Source organism: Macaca mulatta, chromosome 11, assembly GCF_049350105.2.
Source record: "Macaca mulatta isolate MMU2019108-1 chromosome 11, T2T-MMU8v2.0, whole genome shotgun sequence".
Classification (NCBI taxonomy): domain Eukaryota; kingdom Metazoa; phylum Chordata; class Mammalia; order Primates; family Cercopithecidae; genus Macaca; species Macaca mulatta.
The window spans coordinates 96,942,007-96,960,979 of record NC_133416.1 but is presented as its reverse complement, the minus strand read 5'-3'; the positions used below and the strand labels follow the sequence as shown (position 1 = coordinate 96,960,979).

The following is an 18,973-nucleotide window of genomic DNA, read 5'->3' as shown; positions in this document are numbered from 1 at the left end:
CTTCAGTTTTAACCTTTTAATCTGTACTTCCCAGAGCCTCCCAGGAGCACCTGTAATGGGAGAGAGGAGATTGGGAGATTCTCTAAGATTGGGAGGTTCTCCATCACTGCACTTCTTTCCCTAACCTCTACCTCACCCAAACCCCTAGCTTGGATTTTGTGTTTTACATATCAGACATAATTAACCCCCTCCCCCAATGAGGAAATATTTGATGACAAATTTCTGAAGTTGTTTAAAAAAAATTCTTCCAGTCTAAATCGATTTGTTAAATATTCTTCAAGTAATGTTATTTTCTGGGAATGTTTTGTTTTTGAAATAATAATACTAAAAATAACTCCTGGCTTGTCAGGAAACTTTACAGTAAAAGTAATATCTTTCCCCAGAAAGTTAACAGAACACCTATAACTGGAATTATAAATGTGTCTGGGGCAATCCAGAAAGGACTCCTTTCTTACCTGTTTTATCAGAATCAGGTGAAATATTTTGGTGGTCCTGAACTTGAGTTGTGGTGGTCACTTTTTTTTGGAATGTAATAAAAGCACGTCATTGCTTCAATTGTAAGTTACAAGACAGCAGTATATATGGAGAGGGTGCAGATTTTATATTTGTGTGTTTTTCTAGCAGTGCCATTTATTCATTTAACAAATATGTAAGTGCCTAACTTGTGTTCGACCACATACTTAGGCTTATTGCTAATACAGCAATAAGACATATTCTCAAAATTCAAAATAATAATTTTAAAAGACTTAGGAACTACAGTAATGCTGCTTTCAGAATACAAGTGGTCATCCATCAGAATAGATTAATTAACTTGTCTTGAATATTTTGATTCTGAAAGACGTAAGTTGACATTTATATAACGTGATTCTCTCTGTACTGTTAAATTTACTTATTACGTGTGAAAAGTATAAGCCTATTGCTAGAACAAATTGAGGTTTTCTAGTTCATTTTTAATGAACAATTCTTGGATTGTAAGCTAGACAGGATCTTTTCCCTTTTTCGGTCTCTTTGTGTTTCCTTAGTGTAATATGATGCGTTTCACATAATGGGCTTTATTAAATATTGATGATAATGAAAATTGTTGATCCCTAAAACACAGGACACTTCAGGATTAAAATTCCCAAGGATTTTGGTGGCAGCTTCTTAATACATAATATCTCGAGTTTCTGGAATACCTGTAAGAGCTTTTCAGATTTTGGTTAATCTTAGCATGTGACAATTTTAAGTGTTCAAATATCTGATTCAAGCAAGTACACTTTATGTAAAGGCTAGTGTTTTCAATATGTGAACAATATTTTACATTTACTTGGTAGTCTGTTTTTTGTTTTTAATTCTATGCGTTGCTTTTCCAAATAGATGATTTTCTCGGAGAGGTGTGGTTCCGTGTCCCCATAACATACATGCAAAGGCAGAGTGCTGAGGAGCAAACCACACTGACTGGGTTTGAATCCCAGCTCTGTCCCTTAATAGTTGTGTGAACTTGGACAAATTTCTTAACCTACCTCACTTCAGTTTCCTCTATTATAAAATGGAAAATTGATTAATACCAGTCTCCTCATAGGAGCACAATAAACCCAAAACACTGTTGAAATGTTAGCTGTTGTTACCATCATCATTAATAATCATTCACTTTATGTAAAACTGGCAGCATAGTGCTCTCTATATAGTGAGCATTCAGAATTGGGTGGTTTTTCATTTAGATTTGGCAGCAAGCCAGAGGTAGTACTTGGAGATGTGTTTGCTAGTATAGGCACAAGTTCAAAGAATTTATTTCTATTTCTGCCTTGTGACCAGACGTTTCCCATTTACCCATCCTTATCTTTCTCCAGATTCCTTTCCCTTTTTTTTTTTTTTTTTTTTTGCCAATTCTGAAAGGCTCTAATCAGACACACTGCTTTGAACCCTGTGTGAACTTCATGCCTACTTTTTTCCTCTTTTACTGAACTATGAATAATTAAAGGTTAAAAAAAGAATCAACCAATATATACTTACCACAATTGTAATTAAATTGTGTAATTAGTAGTTTGATTAATTGATTGATTGATAGATACCACCTTCAAAGGAATATAAGTCCATGGAGACAGGGATTATTGTGTCTTGCTCACCACTATGTCCCTAACACCTACCATGCAGATAAGTCTTGAATAAGGAAATGCTATATGAATACCAGGTCTTTCCTTGCCCATGTCAGTAAGAGGTTAAACGACATGAAAGGCAGTCTTCATCTCTTCAGAAACATATAAGTTAATTGAGGTATGCAGTATACAGCTATAAAGAACTAGAAAAACCCAACTTGAAATGCTCGAATAAAAAACTAGCTGTGAACTATTACTTGTTGTTTATCTCCTGATTGTATTTTAGAAGGAATGATGAGCCAGTGCTGGCTGTGATACCTCCTGTACCACTAGTTTTACTCATGTCATATTCGTAACATTTCCTAATTACCTCATCAGCCCTCAATCATAGCTGATATGTGTAAGACCACTGCTGCCCTAACCTTAGAGATGAAAATCCATACACTTCAAATTAAAATTTGGCATAATAAAAAACAATTTGCAGCTATCAGGTAGAAATGTTGGGTCCTTATGAAAGAGATAGTATGCAAGATGTCGTATTTGTTGTCTTTTAGTCCTCATGGCAGCCTCACGGTGTTAATAGCAACGTATCTAATATTTTATGGACAGGATTTGTAACTGTTATGTATGACCACATCTGAAATTTTGTGGTTTTAGAGGGAATAGAGAGAAAAGATGAATGCGATAAGTTGGGAGGAAGGAACTTAGCTACTTATTGGACATTGGGAGACAGTGAAAAATCAGAAGTGCTTTTGTATTTAAGTAGTGGATACTTTGAAATAAGACGAGAGCAGCATATATTATTCTGTGAAACAGTAGTTTGAAGTGATATTAATAGGTGCTCTATGGGACAAAAAGGTAGGTAAAAATAAGTTCAGAAAACGTTGCATATAATATTTCCCTCTTGTGGATTCACAAATATGCAAGGCTATGAAAAGTATCTGGCTGAAGGAAACCTATTTAACTGTACTGAACACAAAACACCTTTTTTCACAGCACAACTATTAACATACTATGAGACAGCTTCTCCAGCTCACCAGTTTGGAAGTCTAGTCTAGAGGAATTTGGAAGTTCTTAATAGGAATAGAGTTTTTGTGTTTGAGTTTGAGGATAGGACTAAGATTACTGTCAGGATTTTGGAGATGAAAGATAAATGAGGCTTAGAATTATAGTTTTGTAAATTCAGCTAAGTGGAAACAAGAGGCAAAACTTGGAAAGGAAAATACAGATATCCAGTTGTAATCCTGAACCCATTATTGAATTGCATGTGGGACTTTCAGGTAAGGCACACTATTTCAGTACCTCAGATGTATGCAGATACTGCACTAGACTTAGTATGATTTACAGTCGTTGGGTAATGAAGGGGACAGGTAGTGTTTATAATTAGAAATCTAGGGTCATACCTTTGAGTGCCAGTGAGATGAAAATAGAAGACCCCAGACTCTCCTGTGGTGGGTGTGGAGGTAGTGGTTGGGTGGGAGAGAGGCAGACAGTACATAGGGGAGCCAGTCAGAGACACAAGGAAGGGTCAGAGAAATAGATATAAAATTAGAATTGGACACCGAAGGTAAGAGACGAGGATTTCATGTGATAGGCAGCCATATGTGCTAGATTAGAAAGGAATATACATACATCAGAGAGCTCAGTTTCTTTTTCTTCCTTTTTAAAATTTTTTTATTTTTTAAATTTTTTTTAGGGGAGTCTTGTTCTGTCACCCATGCTGGAGTTCAGTGGTGTGATCTGAGCTCACTGCAGCCTCTCCCTCCCAGGTTCAAGCGATCCTTTCACCTCAGCCTCTGGTATAGCTGGGATTGCAGGCACCCGCCACCATGCCCAGCTAATTTTGGTATTTTAATAGAGACAGGGTTTCACCATGTTGGCCAGGCTGCTCTTGAACTCCTGGCCTCAGGTGATCTGCCTGCCTCAGCCTACCAAAGTGCTGGGTTTACAGGCGTGAGCCACCGCACCAGCCAGTTTCTCTATTTTATACATGAGAAAAATGAAACCAAGGGATATAGAGCAATTTGCTCAGGATTAAGTGCGCAGAGCAGAGTCAGAATTAGAATTTTGTCGTTTCGTTATTGCTTCTTTCTACTCTAGAGATTTCAAAAAGGAAGAGATTGTTAATGATGATACTGAGGTATCTCCTCTCTTGGGATAAAGGAAACTTTACTGTCTCTGAAGGGACCTCTCAGGATAGGGATTGCATCTCTTAGTAGTTTATCATAGTAAAGAGTCTGAAACTTACAGACCCTGAAGCCTAGTATTTCTACAGTTATCTAATTTTTGTCTCAGGTTCATATCTACAGAGTTCATGAGCTTGATATAAAAATCAGAATGTCTATTAATTTACAGTTAAAAAAAAAAAACTGCCTTGGGAAACAGACTCTCAGGTGTTGGCTAAGCACATTCTCTTCCCTGTAGATTTACCACATGGGAAACCACATTATAATTAGGAGGTTGCTTAGTGAGTATGTAGGCAGAACAAGTGGTATGTTTGGAATGTGTGATGGACTCAGGCTTTTCTTAACTTCTCAAAGACCGGTTAGTTACCTCATCTGGCAATTGGGGGTAATAATATTAAATACTACATTGTTCATAGGGCATTGGGAAGAATAGGTGAAAGGATCCACGTAGAGTACACTGTAAATTGCTAAACACAATGTCTGGCACAGGTGTCCTACTCTTAACTCTGGTAAGTAGTCAACATTTTAATCCCTCAGTTAGGATACAAATACTATAACCTCATTGTGAGCTTAGAAAACTCTTCCTTCTAAATACTACTTGAATGAGAAAGGCCAGATTTTCTTTTCCTCTTCGGATGATTATCCTTTGCCTGTGGTTTCATGGTTGACCAACCCTTTTCTGACTGTTAAATGCTTTTTTTCTCGCATTGAGTTAAACTGACTCATTCAGTTGACCTAATGTCAGATCTTGAGTCCTGGGCTCCCTTTTGCTCTTTTTAGGTTGCTCATTTTGAATGTTCTGCTCAATCCATTTTATTAGATTGAGCTCTATGAAATTGCTGATATTCTACCGATTTTCGTCCACAAAAATGACAGTGTCATATGGCTTAACTTAATATAACGTATAATTATTTTAAATTTTAATTCCTTTCAAATGATCCTAGCAGTTCCTATTCTAAGTCAGTTTGATGAGGTCTGAGCCCCCCGCCACCCCCAACTTTTTTTTTTTTAATGTATAAGGCCTGAACTGTTATTCTTCTTTCCCTGTGATCAGGTTCCAAGAAGGTTCTTCTGTTGTATGTGGGCATGTGTCTTTTGTGTAGTATATCATTTTTCCTTTTCTCTTTACATTTAGCTCAGATCAGCATTAACCAGGTGAATGATTACTTGTACTTCCTTAACTGATAGTTTACGTTGTGCGTTTATTATTAATTTTTTTGAGTGTTAAGCCAAAGTTTGCTGCTCAGTATACATTCTGTTTATGATATCCTAGGACATAAGCATTAATTTTAAAATCTTCACAGCTTTGGTAAGGATATTGTGGATTAGTACCAGGATTGGCAGATTTCTTCTGTTGTACTAGAATTTCAGTGTAATGCTGATAGATCAAAGTCAGAATGCCTGTTGGATACTTTGTTCAATACTTGCATGATGGGATCTTTCATACTTCAAACCTCAGCATCTGGCAGTATACCCAGGTAATAAGCCTGCACATGTACTCACTGAATCTAAAATAAAAGTTAAAAAAAAAAAAAAACAAAACAACAACTACAAAAAGTCAGAATGCCTAACAATTGAAAAAAATAAAAACTTTGGTTTTATTTTGTGCACATAACATCCATTGCATTTAGGAAATAAACTGTATTTATTTCTTTTTTATTTATTTTAAATGTATTTATTATTTTTATTATTATTTAGAAAAGAATCTGTTGGATTGCTCCTCTGACAGATTAGCTCCTTTTCCCCTCCTGTTTCTGGTTCTTGTCCATTTACAGTATGTCAATTCTACATGATTATATCTGTCTTTAGGTAGGTACATTTCTGTGTTTTCCCCCTGAATATTGTGTCACAAGGAGTTTTCCAATTTCGTAGTTTCCTAGTCATTATTTTTAAATCTCTAAGAATCTTAAACAGTTAATCATCTGATTTTAATTGTGAGAAGAAAACTTTTTTCTCCCACTGGTGTGTCACTCTCCTTTTCTTCTTAAAGTCAACCATTCTGGTTTGGAGATCAGCAGTTATAAAATTATAGATATGTAATACATCCCTCTTGCTTTTTAATTCTTAAATACTATTTGATGTCATATGTAAGGACATCACATTCATATACTGAACTGAATATTTCTGTTTATTTAACAAATATATATTGTGTGCCTTCTATATCACCAAGCTAACTTAAGCATTTTATAATGTATGCAAAATAGGAGTTTATTAGAAACAAAATATTACTGTTAATTATTATCATAGTTATTACACTTAATAATATACACTATACAGTTCATTGACTATTATTTAAAGTGCCAGGCACTAGCTCTAAGACATTGGGATGATTCTAAGATACTTTGTGTGGTAATTCATTTAATCTGCTCAAAAATTATGAGATGGGGGTGATATCCCTGTTCTACAAATGAGGAAGCTGAAGCACTATGTAAATTGTTCAGGGTCACTCAGCTGGTAGGAGAAAGTGCTGGGAGGAAATCTAAGAAGCTGTAGACCTCTCATCATCCTATTTATGATTTCGTGTTAGGTCAGGCATCCTCTTGAGTGCTGAAAAAAATCTTTGCTGCTTTGGGATTGACAATCTTTTTTGCTGGCACTTGAGATGGGCCTTGCTAAAGGACATCTGTTTGTCTTCAGTATCATTGCCACATGTTCTCCAGGTCAGTTAAGTTACCCTGTGTTGAGCAGTTTCTGTGGGCAAGGTACTGTTGCTGGAGTGGTCACTAGGAGATACAGAAATGAACAAGACCATCCTGCCCTCAGCTTACAGTTTAATCAGGAAGAAAGCTATGTACACAAGAAAATGCAGTACATACTGAATGTGTTATAGAAGCTTAAAAAGATTATAGAAGCATAGATATATATTTTAATTCCATGCCATGGGGTCAGAGTAGAAGGAGCATTTTAATTGTTCCTTGAAGAAGTTAATAGAAAGGCAAAGAGAATCAGCTAGCGTTTATTAGGGAAAACTCTTTAGTATGACAGTAGGAGACTGTTACTTGGAACTTGTCCAAAGAAAGAAAAAGGGAGATGGGAAATCTAAGAGCTATATTGGAACAAATGGATGAGAGAAAGGATGCTGATTTGGGACATGACATTCATACTGAAGCTGTCAGTATCAGTACCTCCTCTGTTGATCTACTACATGTATGATCTGTTGAAAACCTCGTGAGAGGGGAAATGTTTATAGGCTAGATGCTGTGCAGCGTCCATCACCATCTTGAAAGTAATCCCTCCTTATTATCTCCCTGGTTGATTCATTTTACCTTTTGCAGTTGGTAAGAATGGAAACATCTTATCAAAAGATGGTGCAAATCTCTCTTTAGGCTTATAAAATAATTTCAATTGCCTGTATTAAAAAGTTACCAGAAAGAATTAGGAAGTCAGGAGCTTTTGACAAAAACTGTATGTTTTTTCTCCCTCAGTCCAAAAACAACCCAGAGTTTTAGTTATATTTCTTTTTTATGTGTGTGCTGGTTATCTTATTTTAGTTTTCTGTTAGGAGAGCTTGAGGATTTTAATAGCATTAATCTTTTGCAGTGTAAATTTTATTCTAATAAACAGTGAAGCAATCTGTTAGCCTCTGTAGGGGCTATAAAAGAACACGAGTTGTGACTACTGCTCTGCCCTCAGGAAGCTTAAGTTGTATTTGAGAAGATGAAGTTTTAAGAAAACCTCCAGAGGTACAAATAGGTAACGTGTTTTTACATGGTAGCAGCTTTTTTCTGTGTTGCCTTCTTGTTTTCCTGTGTTCAGCTATATTAAACTGTCATTCACACTGCAGTTTTTTAGCCCCTTCTCCAGCCCTGCACTACTCTGCTTTGATTTAGATACATCCTAGACAGTGAAGCTCTTCTTGAAGTCATGTACCTGGCTGACATTTTGTGTTCACCATATCTTTTGTGATGTTCTCTGCAACACTTAATTGTTTGTTTTGGCTATTCAGGTTCTTTTTTGGTTCCATATGAATTTTAGAATGATTTTTTTTCTAATTCTGTGAAAAATGGCATTGATAGTTTGATAGGAATAGCACTGAATCTGTAGATTGCTTTCGGCAGTATGGCCGTTTTAACGATACTGATTCTTCCAGTCCATGAGCATGGAATGTTTTTCCATGTGTTTGTATCACCTATGATTTCTTTCAGCAGTGTACAACACTTAATTGTACTTGCTAGTATGCTTGTCTTTCTCCCTCATTTAGGCTGTAAACTGTTTGAAGACAGAGCCTTGGACATAGAGTTTACTCAGATACCTTTGGGACTGGTAAGAACTTTGGAGAACAACAGGTGTTGGGGGACAGTGATAAGTTTAATATTGGTGATTGCATTTGAAGTACGGCAAGATACTCAAATAGAAATGTCTGTTAACAGAACATCGCCTGGCACTTGATTAAGGTGGTAGATGTAGGCCATAATATGGTATGAGTTGCCAAGAGGCCTGTGGAGAGATCCCTGGGTAATACCCTCATTTAAGGTGTGGTAAAGATTTTTAAAGGGGGTGAATGTGAGCAGAGGAGGATGAATTAAGGGACCTGTGAGAATAAGTAAATGATACAATGGACAGGAGGGAACAGTACTGTCAAATGACACAGAAGTATAGAGGAGGATGAGGATTGATAAAAAGTTTGAGATCATTAATAGATGATGGCTAATAGAAGCATTAATAGAAGATGGCTCTTCATAGAGAGCCATCTTAGTAGTGTGTGGACTAAAGAATGGATCCAGTTTGTCAGGGTCAAGGTGAGAGTGGTCCATTAGGAAGAAGCATTGCGAATAGACCTTTTTAAGAAGTGGGATAAAAGGAGGGGGGAGAAAAGAATAGCCTAATGGGTTATCAAAATCCAGGAGAGACTTTTTTTTTTTTTCTGTGGCGGGGAGGTGGACAGAGAAAAATGGTCTTTTATGTAATAGAATGTATCTGAATACTGGCTAGTCTAAGTGAGGAAACCAAGAGAAAGGGGATGGAAGTGGTGGTAGCTTGCAGTGTAGCAATCAAGGAAGCAAGGTCTTAGAGCAGACTTGAGGACCCTGGAAAGAGCTAGAGTAATTTAAGAAAGTCTTGGAATTGAAAGAGGAACATAACAGGAAGTTAGAGATGTGTCCGTGGATCATGTATGACTTAGAAAAAATTGTGATGGAACTAAGAACTCAATTTTTAAACTTTTACCAACATTGCTCAGCCAGATGGTATGTCTATTCAGGGGTAGCTAATTAACCAGATGGGTGGTAGGAGGATAAAGAGCAAGTGAGACATAAGAGCCAAGCTGGAGTCGCTGACCATTGAGAAGTAAGCATTTTTAGGGAGGCAAGTGTTGATTAGAAAGGATCTTGACTACCTTTGAGCTTGTAGGTCGGAATGTATACACAAGGTTCAGTAGAAGTGAAGAGAAATAAAGTGAGATAAGTTGTTCACTGGAGAGGAAATTTTGAAAATAGAACAATTCCAAGGGATGATAAGTTTGAACTTGTGGCCCTCCCCTTAAATAGCAGGTGGAGAATACAGATCAAAGTCTTAGAATGAAGGTCAGGAATGTGTGAAACCAGAGAGTTTGAAGGATCATCATGTTGTGATGGAATGAGTTACAGTTCAGCAGTTCCCTGTTGCCCATGTTCTTTGCACTTTGGTGAGTTAACCACAAATAAATTCTTGTCTGGTATCTTCTTAAAATAGAATTTACCTTAATTTCCAGCCAGATTATTTAAATGTTTTGTAAAAGTGAGTATTGATTTACTGAACTGTTCTTTAATAATCACAGCTGGAAATTGCAAAAGATCATCAACTATCAAACTATATAAATAAAAAGAAATAAATGGGAAAGTGCCTTCTTCCCTTAATTCTCTATTCAGTTGGTGAAGAACTGGAATAAATCTTATTGAAATCTAGAGTTTTTAATTAAGAAAACAGAAAGCTCATGTTAAATTTACAGATAAGAGTTATGCCTCTTTCAATATTGCCAACTTTATTTTTGTGAGCTCTTTTCAGTGACATAATGAGCATCCTGTTTCCTTAAGCATGTAAGTGTAGGTTCTTGTGAATTGACAGGATAGAAGCTCTTAAGAACTGAGTAGGCCGACAGAGCAGCTGGTGTGACATTCAAGTGTTCATGTTGCCTTCTAGCTCCTGAACAGAAGGAAAAACACAGTTTTAATTTAGAAATCTCTTCTTTGACTATAGCTGAAAATTTCAACACCAGCGAGACTGGAAAATGATAGAACATTTGGTTCTCATATTTAACTGGAGATATAGTATGTTCTTATATTTGGTAAACTGCACAGGATTATATAAAATTAACTTTATTTTTTGAGCTTTTCAAAAGCTTATTTTACTGGGAAACTTACTGTAAAGATGAAAGGTTTCTAAAATGCCTAAATAGAACAATAGAATAGGAGAAAACAAAGTAGTTTATTTTGTGGGATAGCAAGAGAAAGTAGGTATCTAAAGTTCTCTGTTAAACTTTTAAAAATTTAATACTTTTTAGGTGTTTAAAGTAATTTAACATATGTTCAGAATGTATCAATATGAGTCTCCACATTTTTTAAATAAATTATTTGCAGTGTTTATGTATATTTGTGTATTATAAGGCTTAAATGGAAAAATATTAGTATACTTGGTACTAAAAATCAAAACACAAAAAAAGTACCAACTCAAGTAATGTTTTTAGAAAGTAGTCTGCTTTCAGTTATCCATGCACATCAAGAATACCATAATAGGCTGGGTGTGGTGGCTCACATCTCTACTTCCAGCTCTTTGGGAGGCTGAGGCGGGGGATCACTAGATCAGGAGATCAAGACCATCCTGACCAACATGGTGAAACCCCGTCTCTACTAGAAATACAAAAATTAGCTGAGTATGGTGGCGCATGCCTGTAATCCCAGCTACTCAGGAGGCTGAGGCATGAGAATCGCTTGAACCCAGGAGGCGGAGGTTGCTGTGAACTGAGATTGTGCCACTGCACTCCAGCCTGGCGACACAGCGAGACTGTCTCAAAAAAAAAAAAAAAAAAAAAAAAAAAATAGCATAATAAAGAACCATGAGTAATTTGCTTATATTTGTTTGAGGAAACTTTTGGATCAAGATGACAATTCAGCAGTTTGTTCCCTAGTCAAGGTTGAGGCTACACTTATTGTCAGTAGTGGCTCTCCAGACCAGTAGCATTAGCATCACTGTTATCTGAGAAGTTGTTAGACAGTCTCATGAAGTGTTCGATCTACTGAATGAGGCTCAGCAATCTGTGTTTTCACAGGTGATTGAGGTGATTCTGGTGCATGCTGAAGTTTAAGAACCACTAATCTCTAGTGTGTTAACTGTTAAATTTGTTCTGGTTTTGGTAAATTCAGAGGGATTGTTTTTTGTTTTGTAAGTACAACCTTGCAAAATTAGACCAACCTCCCAAAAGACAGGTATCATAAATGTTTGGGATAAGATGATACCAGTTGACTTGACCATAGACCAAAAATGTCTATAGTTCACGATACCTGTGTTTGAGATCATTCACATTAAAATTTTATCATATATTCTGCTTAATTAAGTACTCTGTTGGCATGAATTTATAATCTGTACTGAAAATGACAGCTATCAAAAGCCAAAATAGTTATCTAACAGCCCCAGGGAGGGAGGCGAGTCACCTATTCTGCTTTGGGCTGGCATGTTTCTTTATAGACTAAAGACTGTGGGAAACAGGAGCTGTGCTTGGGCCTTTAGGATAAGAAAACTGGGTGGTTTTTTTTTTACACTTTCACTGAGCCAGACTGTTACAGTGTGGTTTCATCATTTTAATTGAATTATGGAATTCTGAAATATGAGAGAAACAAAATAAATAGGCCCTGTAAATGCACATGCAAATAAATTATTATCAATAAACGAATCTCGTTTCCTCTTACTAAAAACAGATGAAAACAATTATAAAGGCTGCTGTGCCATCCAACCCCTCCCTGCTGACTCCTTTTGACTCCTTCGAAAAAGGGACAAACAGTGGAAAGTGAAAACAAGCAGCTAGAGATGACAGTGTAGTGGGAATAAGAGTCAAACATCAGAGAAATGAAGGCAGCAGAACATTTCAGTAGTCAGAGAGTGATTAGCAGTAGCAAAGGTTGCTAGTAGGTTAGATTAGGGCTAAATGTGTCCATTAGATTTAAGAACACAAGGGGTCAGTGGTCACCTGGAAGAGTAGTTTCAACGCAGCATAAAAGAGGAATCTAGATTGTAATAGGTTGATTTATGAGTGGGAGATAGTGTAGAAACAGCAAATTTTGGAGGGGATGATAGTTAGGTATGGAGTTAAGTGTTTTTTTCACCAAATGGTCTTTACTGGGTAAGATTGTTTTTATTATTATTTAGACCTACTTGCCAACTTTATTACCATGTTTATTTGGCAGATTTTTATTTAGCATAGATAACCCTAACAAATTATTTTTCAAATAAATGTATTATTTCTTTCAGGCTGTATGAAATATTATAATTCAGTATTATTTCTTTGCATACCCTGAAGAATCCAAGACCCTGGTTAAAAAACATTGCCATGTAGCAGGCGTGTAATTCATTTTAAAATCTGAAATATCCTTTAACTTATTCTGTTGTCTAAAAGGATTTAAAGGAAAGCTATAATATATCTGGCATACCAAGATGGTTTGAAAACTCCTTGAATGCTGTGACTTTCTCTTAACTCATCTAACACCTAACGTATTCTTTTAAACAAAGTGTTAGAAAGTTTTGTTTAGCTCTGCTATTTAAATTGTGGTTGCTTCCATTGTAAAATCTGTTTTCCAAATTTATTTTAGCTTATGGTTCAAGAGTACCTTCTATGTTCCAGACAGTGCTGGAGTTAAAAATGAATGGCGGCTGGGCGCGGTGGCTCAAGCCTGTAATCCCAGCACTTTGGGAGGCCAAGACGGGCGCATCACGAGGTCAGGAGATCGAGACCATCCTGGCGAACACAGTGAAACCCTGTCTCTACTAAAAAAATACAAAAAACTAGCCGGGCAAGGTGGCAGGTGCCTGTAGTCCCAGCTACTTGGGAGGCTGAGGCAGGAGAATGGCGTGAACCCGGGAGGCGGAGCTTGCAGAGCGAGACTGCGTCTCAAAAAAAAAAAAAAAAAAAAAAAAAAAAAGCATGGCACAGATTCTCCCTTGAGTTACAGTTCATTGGGAAAGACAGAGAGGTAAACAAATCATTGCAGCTGTGTGATCAAGGCTATAATAGAAGAACAAATTAATGCCTTCCTTATTCTAATCTAGTTGTTTCCCACTCTGAGAGATTTGCTAAAGTGTTCATGCCAAGTTTATAACTGACAGCAGCTGTAACTGCTGTAACTTGCCCTTTAAAGCACTGTACTTAGTCTCTGCCTCTGGAAGAGTCTACTAGATAAGTAAGTTACTTAGGGGAGTAGGACTAATTTTAGTCAACACAGACACAGCAATGGTATTTAGGAGTCCTTCGAGACTAATAAATCAGGCATTTTAGATAATGCTTATTTTCTGCTTTATCAGCTCTGTAAAACTAAAATTTTGTTTGGTGAATTTACTCTTGTTTATATGTTATTCTTTACTCATCTAATATAAATTACTTTTCTAAACAAGCAGTATAGGCTTAATGATCTTTTATGTGAGTATGTATGTTTTCTTTAAGCCCCTTAAAAAGTGAAAAATGTGAGTTAAGAGTAAATTTAAATTTGAGTCATTCCTTGATTTCTTTAAAACATTTTAATGAAATAATTTGAATGTACCAAAACTTTGTAGAATAAACTGTACCATTCTTAATCTTGTAGTGTCTCTTTGATATGTATAATAATAGACCATCTGCTCCTTTCACCGTGAGAGTGAGATATTACATGCAAACACTTATATTTAAGTTTACAGTAAATTATCATGGTTGAAAGACTTCAAATTTTTAGGGTGTGAATCAGGTAAAACGTTATTGTCTTTCTGCAGAAAGTGACAACATCAGAAGGTTGAAAGATCATAGTCTTTTTGGAAGACTGATTTGAGTAATAATAAAACTCCAGTCTCGTGTTAAAAAAAAAAAAAAAAGATCCTAGTCTCTCTTGATAAGATATGGAGATCAAAGATGGATAAAGCACGGTTTTTTGCCTTTAAATAACTTTTCGGTGTAATGGGCCATAAATTTAGGCTAAGTTATATAGTATACTATCCAAACCTTCTATAGGACATTTACAGTGCTAAGTTTCAGATTGTCCACATTGATCGAGAATCACTGCGGCTATCTAGGAGGACTGGGTGGGGTAGGCCTGGATTTTTAACTCATGAGGTAGCTGTCACTGTCAATAAAATGCCATAGCAACCACAGTGAGAAACAGCTATGTAGGCTAGTTATCGCTCTTGCTGTAACTATGTCTGTGTGTAAAGGAAGTGGAATTCATTTTATGTTAAAGAAAGAAACACACACAAAATAAAAAACACACAATGAAAATGGAGATCTCTTGAGTTCTTTTTTGAAAGCCTGTAGTCAAAAATTATTTTTTAGTTCTTTGTCAGTCAAATGGTGCATCTAATGGTTAGGGTGTCAGTACCAATTTTAAAGTACAGTGCCAGTTATTTCCCTGATAGTAGTAGCCTCCTTAAAACTTGTATATTGTTTATCCTGCGATTTTAATTGCAGCTATTTACTCTCATGTTTAATGATTTTGTGAGTATTTAATGTTTGCTTTATTTTATAAGTATCTCTGTCCATTTTGGAAGTAGACCATTATGAGTGTTTGGTTTTAATGACCATAAAATGAACTATTGGATTTGATCTCCAGCATCCCTTTAGCTGTTAAATTCTAGGATTCTTTACTTTGTGACCATGATTTAACAGAAAAGTCTTTTTAAAATAGTGTTTTATTTTGATTTTGGTTTAGTAACTTTTATAAAAATGTATACTGGCTTAATCCAAAAAATCAGTAATTACTCTGATTAAGGTATCATATTAGTATATTTGGGTCCAGGGAATAAGCTCTAATTGTGTACAGTTAGGTCAAAGTTGATATTAATTTATGAGGTGGTACACATTGACTTCTAAACACCAAAGAACTAAAAATTTGAAACTTAAAACTTCATATTCTCATTAAATGAATGAAAATAAAGTGTCTTTATCTTTAGAAGATTTTTTAAAAACCCTAAATCAATAATTTGTGTTCATATAGAACCAGTCATGGATTAAGACCCTTTGTAAATACTAGTTTTGGATTTAAATACTTTACTGAGACATGTAGTAAAACTAATCAAAATTTGACTTAACATTTAAATTATTCCAGTATATCAAATCGTATACTGATTCTCTTTTCCTCTAGGTTTAAAAATCTTTTTTTTTTTTTTGAGACGGAGTTTCGCTCTGTCACCCAGGCTGGAGTGCAGTGGCGCGATCTCAGCTCACTGCAAGCTCTGCCTCCCAGGTTCATGCCATTCTCCTGCCTCAGCCTCCCCCGAGTAGCTGCGACTACAGGCGCCCGCCACCAAGCCTGGCTGATTTTTTGTGTTTTTTAGTAGAGACGGGGTTTCACCATGTTAGCCAGGATGGTCTCGATCTCCTGACATCATGATCCGCCCGCCTCGGCCTCCCAAAGTGCTGGGAGTATAGGCGTGAGCCACCGCGCCCGGCTGAGTCTGGATAACTTTCACACAACTTTTGCTTGATCTGTAAAGTGACCTCATGAAGGAAGGAATTGATTGAAATTATATTATTAACCAACCTGTCTCTTTATGAGCTCTACTAACTACTAGGATATAATCATCCTTTTGTCTTTTTCTAAGGCCCGACCCATTCACAGTAAAGATTATATGTCAGTAAAAATCCACCTTGTTGTTCTTTTTGAATATTGTAACCATTTTTGCCCAACTCCAGTCTTCAGCTACCTTTGTGTGTGTGTGTGTGTGTGTGTGTTTTGTAATACCTCAAAGACTACCAACAGTAGTTTGTTCAGAGACAACATTTATTCTGAGCTAAATTTTGTAAGCCAGGTGGCCTACATGTGCTTTCTTTAAAATCTCCCTCTTCTTGGGCCTCAGCTTCCACTTAACATTTTTTCTTACACTTTTCAAATAGTAGATAAAATTCTTTTAGAGAACAAAGAGAAGCAAAATAGATGTTCTGCTTGCTGTTGTATATCAGTCCCAAAGAGCGTTTGTCTCACTTGATTGTCATGTTGTAGCTAACAAGTGAAAAGCAAAACTTTTTTATTGTCCTTAGTATTTTTGTCAATCAGCCAAGTAGATGAATGGAAGAGTAGGTAAAGAAAATAGTAAAAGGAGCTATAGATGATCTAGAAATAGACAACAACCTGCTGTATAATTTGCAGGATACTGGTAATTCAAATAGGTCCACTTTGGGAAAGTGGCTCATTTGCATTTGGTGCTGTTGTCTGGACTTCCTTTTCTTTAAACAGTGAGGGAATTGAGCATGATTAATAATCATGTGCTTATCAAAGCTCTGTGTCTTGCAAAGTAGTAGAAGACTCAACCCTGGAAGGGCATTTATTGACAAATTATGGAAAAGATCGGTGATAGGACAAACTTTAGTCACTGATTGACCCAGGGGCTCAACTGATGTCCAGGATTGACAAGCACATGCTCACTCGCTCACTCTCTCTCTCTCTCTCTGCTCCACGTGCTGTCTATTGGATCCATTTTCAGAGACTTTCCCCTTGTGGTATCAGATGACCACAGTAGCTCTTCATGTGTCTCTCAGATTTAAGTTCAATTAGAATAAACAAGTGTCTGCCCCAGAGTCACAGCAGAAGTCTTGTTACCACCCGTTGGCTCTTGTTAGGTCACATGCACATTCCAGAACTGATGATCAGCATGACTGCTGGGGATATCTGGGAATGGGCATGGAACTCTGCTCAGACTCTGTTGAGCATTGGGGAAGCACAGATTCCTAAATGAAAAGTGAGGCTATTGCTGAAAGATAGGGAAAGGGATGCTGAGGTGGCAAATAGCAAATACAACAGTGGTCCTTCAGTTCTGATTTATTGTATAAATGGGTACATTTGGTGTTATTTCATGATTTTGTGACCTACGAAAACTTCCATTTTGACCTATTAAATGTGAAGACGTAAAGTGGAGTCTGTATAGTAGATATAGGTTCCAGTCTTAGCTGGGTTACGTATCCCTGTTGTTGAGGAATTCAAAGGCATTCAATGAATAACAGTCTTTTCTCCTGCTTGAATTCTGTGAAGAGAAGACAAATTGGCACATAGGAATAAAAAAAATCAGTTTTATTACTTCTGAAAGCTGGAATGGATAACTTGGTTTTTGTGTGACAACAAGGCTCTAATATTGAACCCAGAACTAAGCAATTATTTACCTCCACTCCAGTGGGCTTTTAAATCTTGGGGTCTGCCCCTAAGAATTCAAACCAGAATACGTGAGTCCTACAGATATCTGGCTCCCCACAGAAGGCAGAGGTGAAGAAGCTACATATGTCTAGTTTCTCTAGCAAAATCTCTTACCAGGCAGGTCATTTCACATCCATGATGATTGATGAGGTAGCAGGCCAGGAGTTGTTGAGGAAAATTCCTCTTTGTGGAAACCAGAGGACAGATGAACAAACATGCCCTCAACACACAGACTTATCTAAATTATTTTATTTGTTAAATAATAATCTGTTTTAAGGTTAGTGTGATGTTCAGGCCAACAGACTCTGGATATAGAAACCTAAGGAGATTATCAAATAACCACCCTCTCCAGTTTTTCAAGTTGGATTATTATAATAATTGATGTGTGCGTAGGAGGGAACCCACTTTGCCTAGGAGATGAGTAAAATTGGTAATAATTAGACAAGCATAAGGATTTGTGAAGTGGGAGGAAGCAGGCAATGCAAGAAAATGTCTTGCAGAATCTATAACTATCACGTCTTTGCAAATTTAACCTAAGGCAAGCAAACTTTTCTCACCTAGCCATCCTGAACTCACTGGTACAGATTCTAAGTTTTTAGCCCATTCTCCAGTTCAGTTGTTCTCACAAGTGTGCTCCCTAGACTGATAGCATCAACTTCACCCCAAAAATTGTTAGAAATGCAGATTATTGAGCCCCACCTTAATCTACCTGAATCTAAAAATGGTTGAGGTGTGGGGCCCAGCAATCTAACCAATTCTCCGGGTGATTCTGATGTATGCTGAAGTATGAGGACCATATACCATGATTACAGACATCTTCATAACAATTTCATAGCTGAAGATTTATTGCATTGGCCATTCTAATCTTTTCTAGTTCTAATCATCGAACATTTAAAAAATATTTTTGAGTGCAGGTAGATTGCTTGAGGTGGAAAGAAGTTGAGTCTGTAAAATGGAGCAAGAGAGTCATGAGCAGTGGGGCTGCATTTTCATCTTGTAGGTTTAGATTTAGTGGCATGATGCCTATTTCAAAAACTAAATGTAGCAGCAGAATGCTCAGGACATTGTATGTGTGAGATATTAGAATGAGGAAGAACCAAGGGATTAGTGATTCTAATTTGCGTAGAAGAACTTGAAGATCAGGAAGAAAGGGGGTTATATACAGAAGAGACTTTTCAAAGGTAGAATTAACTTAGTAACAGACTGAAGCTGGAAAGGATGGAATCAAAGATGATTTAAGATTCCTAGCTGAGCTGATAAGTATAATGGTGGTGGCAGAGCTGTTAAATGAGTGAATGAGATGAGTCCATCATTGGGCATGTTAACTTTGAGGTGATTGTATGGAGAAGAAAGCTTATCTTTAGTCAGATTAGAATAATAG

General features: G+C 36.7%; 1 protein-coding gene across 1 annotated transcript in view; it reads left to right on the top strand.

The window, feature by feature from the left end:
• The window catches only part of LOC144332665 (uncharacterized), a 77,006-nt gene that overhangs the window by 56,755 nt on the left and 1,278 nt on the right, over positions 1-18,973 (top strand). The window lies entirely within an intron of this gene.